We start from the raw sequence: 7,652 nt of genomic DNA on the forward strand, positions 1-7,652 counted from the left end.
TCGCTCGCAGCTACTCAGGGAATCCCGGTTGGTTTCTTTTCCTCCCCTTATTAATATGCTTAAATTCAGGGGGTTGTCACACATGAACTGAGGCTTATGTACCTTGCGGTTGTTATCGTCACATCTGGCTTGCGACTACTTTGTTTCAATGTCCAATATGTACCGTTGGACTCGGTTAACGGGCTGTTAGCCCGCGTGTGGTTTAACTCACTGATACCTTCCATTGCCCATACGCTAGTTTGTTTGTGTTCCTTTGGTCAACTTCCATACTTGAATCATTTGTGCTACCGCTGCTGCTTCGACGCTACTTTGACATCTTCGCTTCTATTTAAATAAATAAATAAGCTGAAGCTAGACATCAGTAAACACCACCACAGACACCACAAGCACGCCTTCTCCTCGTACTTCCGCCTCACGCGGGAACACGGACGCTCTAAATACTTCGAATTCCAATGCCAGTATATTGTAAACCACGGGTTCTTGAATGCTAGCGGGTCGTCGCGACCCTAGTTAACATCATGGTGCACGTCTCGTGACGGGTGTCACGGCGTAGTTAAATGTATGCGATACATTTCTCAAATATAAGCGCTCAGTCATCTGTACATCATGGTAGGTTCCCACGACGTGCAATATGCGTTCAACTTATCAATGTTCATGTGTCCTGCAGTTCACATTATGACGCGCAGTTAGCTGCGGTCTTCATCGATCCATGAGCCGAGTGATCCACTGCCGAGGGTGACTAACTTGCGTAAGCCGCCGCTGTGCGCGTATACCCGTTCCCCGTAGGGAGGAGCAAGCCGCCGCTTAGAGACGAAGCATAAAGTGTCCTCATTCCACATAGGGCAAGCTGGATGAATCCATTTTACCCAGGACGGCCGAAGCGGCGTGGACCAGGGGAGAACTGAACCTTATACTTCACACCACAGTAAGTCTACGTGTCCTCTTCCACATAGGGCAAGCTAGAACTAACTATCTTACCCAGGACTGCCGAAGCAGCGTGGACCAGGGGAGGAACACACTTTTCATGGAAACGTAAGGCATCCATGACTGCCATAACGTAAGCCGCCGCTGTGCGCGTATACCCGTTCCCCGTAGGGAGGAGCAAGCCGCCGCTTAGAGACGAAGCATAAAGTGTCCTCATTCCACATAGGGCAAGCTGGATGAATCCATTTTACCCAGGACGGCCGAAGCGGCGTGGACCAGGGGAGAACTGAACTTTATACTTCACACCACAGTAAGTCTACGTGTCCTCTTCCACATAGGGCAAGCTAGAACTAACTATCTTACCCAGGACTGCCGAAGCAGCGTGGACCAGGGGAGGAACACACTTTTCATAGAAACGTAAGGCATCCATGACTGCCATAGTGCGTAAGCCGCCGCTGTGCGCGTAAACCCGTTCCCCGTAGGGAGGAGTCAAGCCGCCGCTTAGAGACGAAGTATGAAGTGTCCTCTTCCACATAGGGCAAGCTAGAATGAACTATCTTACCCAGGACCGCCGAAGCAGCGTGGACCAGGGGAGAACTGAACTTTATACTTCACACCACAGTATTGAGTAATGTGCCCTCTTCCACATAGGGCAAGCTGGAATGTTCCATTTTACCCAGGACGGCCGAAGCGGCGTGGACCAGTGGAGGACTACACAATCATGAGGTTTGATATCGACTTGTGTGTTTCAATAGGATACCGATGGTATGGTTTGAACCGATTTGATTTAGCCATTCTGAAGTCATCACTTGGTTGAAGCGCTGAACTAGGGAGGCATCGTTTACATATATATTGGTTTTCGCATGCTCTACTAGGTTAATGTCATGAGGTTGGCTATCGAGCATGCCCAAGTGATGACTTGATTGTGTGCTTGCTTGAATTCTTCACATTTCATACCATCGGTTAGTTGTCGAATCATTCCTCGATCATAACCTTCGTTCTTGGTTCATGTATGCTCTCTTCCACATAGGGCAAGCTAGAATTAACTATCTTACCCAGGACCGCCGAAGCAGCGTGGACCAGGGGAGAACTATACTTTGTCTTGTATGCCCTCTTCCACATAGGGCAAGCTAGAACTAACTATCTTACCCAGGACCGCCGAAGCAGCGTGGACCAGTGGAGGACTATACTTTGTTCATAACACCACAGTATTGAGTAATGTGCCCTCTTCCACATAGGGCAAGCTAGAATGAACTATCTTACCCAGGACCGCCGGAGCAGTGTGGACCAGTGGAGGACTACACAATCATGAGATTTGATATCGACTTGTGTGTTTCAATAGGGTACCGATGGTATGTTTTGAACCGATTTGATTTAGCCATTCTGAAGTCATCACTTGGTTGAAGCGCTGAACTAGGGAGGGGCATCGTTTACATATATATTGGTTTTCGCATGCTCTACTAGGTTAATGTCATAGGGTTGGCTATCGAGCATGCCCAAGTGATGACTTGATTGTGTGCTTGCTTGAATTCTTCACATTTCATACCATCGGTTAGTTGTCGAATCATTCCTCGATCATAACCTTCGTTCTTGGTTCATGTATGCTCTCTTCCACATAGGGCAAGCTAGAATTAACTATCTTACCCAGGACCGCCGAAGCAGCGTGGACCAGGGGAGAACTATACTTTGTCTTGTATGCCCTCTTCCACATAGGGCAAGCTAGAATTAACTATCTTACCCAGGACTGCAAAGCAGCGTGGACCAGTGGAGGACTATACTTTGTTCATTACACCACAGTATTAAGTATGGTGTCCTCTTCCACATAGGGCAAGCTAGAATTAACTATCTTACCCAGGACCGCCGAAGCAGTGTGGACCAGGGGAGGACTATACTTTATACTTCACACACTAGCCAAATTGAAGTCATCACTTGGTTGAAGCACTGAACTAGGGCGAGTCTATCGTTTACTTTGCATTGGGATAATACGCTGCATGCTCTCTTAGGTTAATGTCATGTGATTGGCTATAGAGCATGCCCAAGTGATGACTTTGTTTCAAGCTCAACAGGTAGGGTATTGAGTCCTCTTCCACATAGGGCAAGCTAGAATTAACTATCTTACCCAGGACCGCCGGAGCAGCGTGGACCAGGGGAGAACTATACTTTGTCTTGTATGCCCTCTTCCACATAGGGCAAGCTAGAACTAACTATCTTACCCAGGACTGCAAAGCAGCGTGGACCAGTGGAGGACTATACTTTGTTCATTACACCACAGTATTAAGTATGGTGTCCTCTTCCACATAGGGCAAGCTAGAACTAACTATCTTACCCAGGACCGCCGAAGCAGTGTGGACCAGGGGAGGACTATACTTTATACTTCACACACTAGCCATACTGAAGTCATCACTTGGTTGAAGCGCTGAACTACGGCGGGGTAATCGTTTACAGGTTATAATCATATAGCTGCATGCTCATTAGTAGATAATGGAATATTGTATGGCAATATGAGCATGCCCAAGTGATGACTTTGTTTCAAGCTCAACAGGTAGGGTATTGAGTCCTCTTCCACATAGGGCAAGCTAGAATGAACTATCTTACCCAGGACCGCCGGAGCAGCGTGGACCAGTGGAGGACTCTATACTTTATACTTCACACCACAGTATTGAGTACGACTTGCATAAAGCCCCTAATGAGAACCACGAGGGCTCTCTCAATGTAGAACCACGAGGGCTCTAGTACCGATTCTCTCGGTACGGCTTGGTCCGTGTTCCTTTATGCATGTACTCGCAGAAAGTCTCAACCCGGAGGTCTTGACTTTGATTGTCATAGTTGGACTACGACGGGGCATCCGACCATTGCTGATCGAACACCCCTGATTCACCATCTTTCGGGTAGGCGGTACGCGTACCTCCGGACGCGGAAGTCTCAACCCGGAGGTCTTGACTTTGATTGTCATAGTTGGACTACGACGGGGCATCCGACCATTGCTGATCGAACACCCCTGATTCATCATCTTTCGGGTAGGCGGTGCGCGCACCTCCGACGCGGAAGTCTCAACCCGGAGGTCTTGACTTTGTATTGTCATAGTTGGACTACGACGGGGTATCCGACTCATCGAATACCCCAGAAGCACACCATCTTTCGGGTAGGCGGTACGCGTACCTCCGGACGCGGAAGTCTCAACCCGGAGGTCTTGACTTTGATTGTCATAGTTGGACTACGACGGGGTATCCGACTCATCGAATACCCCAGAAGCACACCATCTTTCGGGTAGGCGGTACGCGTACCTCCGGACGCGGAAAGTCTCAACCCGGAGGTCTTGACTTTGGTTGTCATAGTTGGACTATGACGGGGCATCCGACCATTGCTGATCGAACACCCCTGTTACACCATCTTTCGGATAGGCGGTGCGCGACACCACCGACGCGGAAAGTCTCAACCCGGAGGTCTTGACTTTGTATTGTTGGATAGTCCTCTTCCACTATAGGGCAAGCTGGAAATATTCCATTTTACCCAGGACTGCCGAGGCAGCGTGGACCAGGGGAGAACTTCACGGAATCTTCAGGCATCCATGATTGCCATAGTGCGTAAGCCGCCGCTGTGCGCGTCAACTCGTTCCCCGTGAGGAGGAGTCTAGCCGCCGCTAAAAGACGAAGCATTAAGTGTCCTCATTCCACTATAGGGCAAGCTAGAATTAACTATCTTACCCAGGACCGCCGAAGCAGCGTGGACCAGGCGAGGACTATACTTTATACTTCACACCACAGTATTGAGTACGACTTGCATAAAGCCCCTAATGAGAACCACGAGGGCTCTCTCAATGTAGAACCACGAGGGCTCTAGTACCGATTCTCTCGGTACGGCTTGGTCCGTGTTCCTTTATGCTTGTACTCGCGGAAAGTCTCAACCCGGAGGTCTTGACTTTGATTGTCATAGTTGGACTACGACGGGGCATCCGACCATTGCTGATCGAACACCCCTGATTCACCATCTTTCGGATAGGAGGTGCGCCCACCTCCGACGCGGAAGTCTCAACCCGGAGGTTCGGACTTAGAGTTTTTCCCATTTAAAAGTTTTTCTCTTAGCCATACTGAAGTCATCACTTGGTGAACGATTGAACTAGGGCGGGTTAATCGTTTATAGGTATCATGTGGTTTGCATGCTCTCTTAGGTTAAGGTCATGTGGTTGGCTATCGAGCATGCCCAAGTGATGACTTTGTTTCACGCTTGCTTGATTTCTTCAAGATTCCCTGTTATATAGTGTAATCATTCGAGAACAGGGAATCTTTGGTTTTGCTCAACAGGTATTGGATGTCAACTTGGTATCTAGATCGCATTAAGTCTCAACCCTTAGGTTCGGACTTGTATAGTGACATCTTGTTACGGTCTTGAGTCTCAACCCGCAGGTTCGGACTACTTAGTGTTTGATCGAATATAATATGGCAACTTGTGCCTAAGTCTCAACCCGCAGGTTCGGACTTCTGTTTATTTGGCCAATGTATGTATAAGGCAACTTGTGCCTAAGTCTCAACCCGCAGGTTCGGACTTGTGTATTTGTTCGAAGTCATGTATAAGGCAACGTGTGCCTAAGTCTCAACCCGCAGGTTCGGACTTGTTAGTGTTTCGTCAACTTTCATATGGCAACTTGTGCCTAAGTCTCAACCCGCAGGTTCGGACTTGTGTATTTGTTCGAAGTCATGTATAAGGCAACTTGTGCCTAAGTCTCAACCCGCAGGTTCGGACTTGTGTATTTGTTCGAAGTCATGTATAAGGCAACTTGTGCCTAAGTCTCAACCCGCAGGTTCGGACTTCATAGTGTTTCGTCAATGTTCATATGGCAACTTGTGCCTAAGTCTCAACCCGCAGGTTCGGACTTCTATAGTGTTTCGTCAATTATCATATGGCAACTTGTGCCGAAGTCTCAACCCGCAGGTTCGGACTTCTGGAAGGATCACTTGGCCACTAATGATCCTTCCGCAGGTTCACCTACGGAAACCTTGTTACGACTTTTACTTCCTCTAAATCATCAAGTTCGGTCAACTTCGATAAAGCAGACGCGGTTCACGAGGATCCAGCGAACGATCATCTCCAAAGACCTCACTAAATAATCCATCGGTAGTAGCGACGGGCGGTGTGTACAAAGGGCAGGGACGTATTCAACGCTGGCTGATGACCAGCACTTACTAGAAGTTCCGAGTTCATATGGACCATTGCAATCCATAATCCCTACTAAGTGAGTATTTGAGTGATTTCCCGTTCCTCTCGGAATAGGAGACACGCTGCTACCCACATTGTAGCACGCGTGTAGCCCAGAACATCTAAGGGCATCACGGACCTGTTATCGCTCGATCTCATTTTGCTAAACACAAATTGTCCTGCTAAGCAGCGTACCGTAAGTGCACTTGCGCACACGAACAGCGAAGGTGTCAGGTCATACTCCACCGAAAGGTCCTAACCCGTTCCAATCGGCATCGACGCATTAACGCTGACTGCGTTCTAGTTAGCATATGTGAGTCACGTTCGTTATCGGAATTAACCAGACAAATCAATCCACGAACTAAGAACGGCCATGCACCACTACCCTTAAATTTGAGAAAGAGCTATTAATCTGTCTCACCTCCATAAGTTCGGACCTGGTAAGTTTTCCCGTGTTGAGTCAAATTGAACCGCAAGCTCCATTTCATTGTGGTGCCCTTCCGTCAATTCCTTTAAGTTTCAACTTTGCAACCATACTTCCCCCGGAACCTGACTTTGGTTTCCCGGAAGCTACTGAGAGCACCTGGTTGTAGCGTCTCCCAATTGCTAGTTGGCATCGTTTACGGTTAGAACTAGGGCGGTATCTAATCGCCTTCGATCCTCTAACTTTCGTTCTTGATTAAAGAAAGCATCCTTGACAAATGCCTTCGCTTTAGTTAGTCTTACGACGGTCTACGAATTTCACCTCTCGCGCCGTAATACTAGTGTCCCCAACTACTTCTGTTAATCATTACCTCCGGTCTGAGTACAAACCAATGAAAGATTAGACCAAGGTCGTATTCCATTATTCCATGCAAGATTATTCTAGGGCGTTTGGGCACCCTGCTTTAAGCACTCTAATTTGTTCAAGGTAAACGTGAGCGGTCGAGCTCTATGTTACACTTGCACCCGTTGAAGGGCACACCATGACACAGACTTGGTGCCCTACCACACCATTGAGTCGCAACCAGATTCCGACTTGGCCCACCGACCACGGGTTGACCGGGTCGGCGGAGCCGGACTGTGTTGGACAAGTATCAACTTCGAACGTTTTAACCGCAACAATTTTAATATACGCTAGTGGAGCTGGAATTACCGCGGCTGCTGGCACCAGACTTGCCCTCCACTTGATCCTCGTAGAAGGATTTATGCTCTACTCATTCCAATTATGAAACATCATTAAAGAGTTTCATATTGTTATTTCTCGTCACTACCTCCCCGTCCCGGGATTGGGTAATTTACGCGCCTGCTGCCTTCCTTGGATGTGGTAGCCATTTCTCAGGCTCCCTCTCCGGAATCGAACCCTGATTCCCCGTTACCCGTTGCAACCATGGTAGTCCTCTATACTACCATCCATAGTTGATAGGGCAGATATTTGCGAGATCTGTCGTCGGTGCGAGACCATACGATCAGCATCATTATCCAGACTTCAACTCAATGACACGGAGAACCCGCGATTGGTTTGACTAATAAGTGCACCAGTTCCCGCGAGGGTC

General features: G+C 48.3%; 2 non-coding genes across 2 annotated transcripts in view; both read right to left on the minus strand.

Moving 5' to 3' along the window:
• Positions 1 to 96, minus strand: part of LOC131270151 (large subunit ribosomal RNA) — a 4,091-nt gene extending 3,995 nt beyond the window's left edge. Inside the window, exon 1 of the ribosomal RNA XR_009179280.1 lies at positions 1 to 96. This exon is cut by the window's left edge and continues 3,995 nt beyond it. This is a non-coding gene — a ribosomal RNA (large subunit ribosomal RNA).
• A 487-nt stretch (positions 97 to 583) lies between these two features.
• On the minus strand, positions 584 to 738 carry LOC131270138 (5.8S ribosomal RNA). Its single transcript, XR_009179268.1, has one exon. It is a non-coding gene; the product is annotated as a 5.8S ribosomal RNA (ribosomal RNA).
• Between the last annotated feature and the right edge of the window lie 6,914 nt (positions 739 to 7,652).

The sequence above is a fragment of the Anopheles coustani genome (assembly GCF_943734705.1).
Source record: "Anopheles coustani chromosome X unlocalized genomic scaffold, idAnoCousDA_361_x.2 X_unloc_15, whole genome shotgun sequence".
NCBI lineage: Eukaryota > Metazoa > Arthropoda > Insecta > Diptera > Culicidae > Anopheles > Anopheles coustani.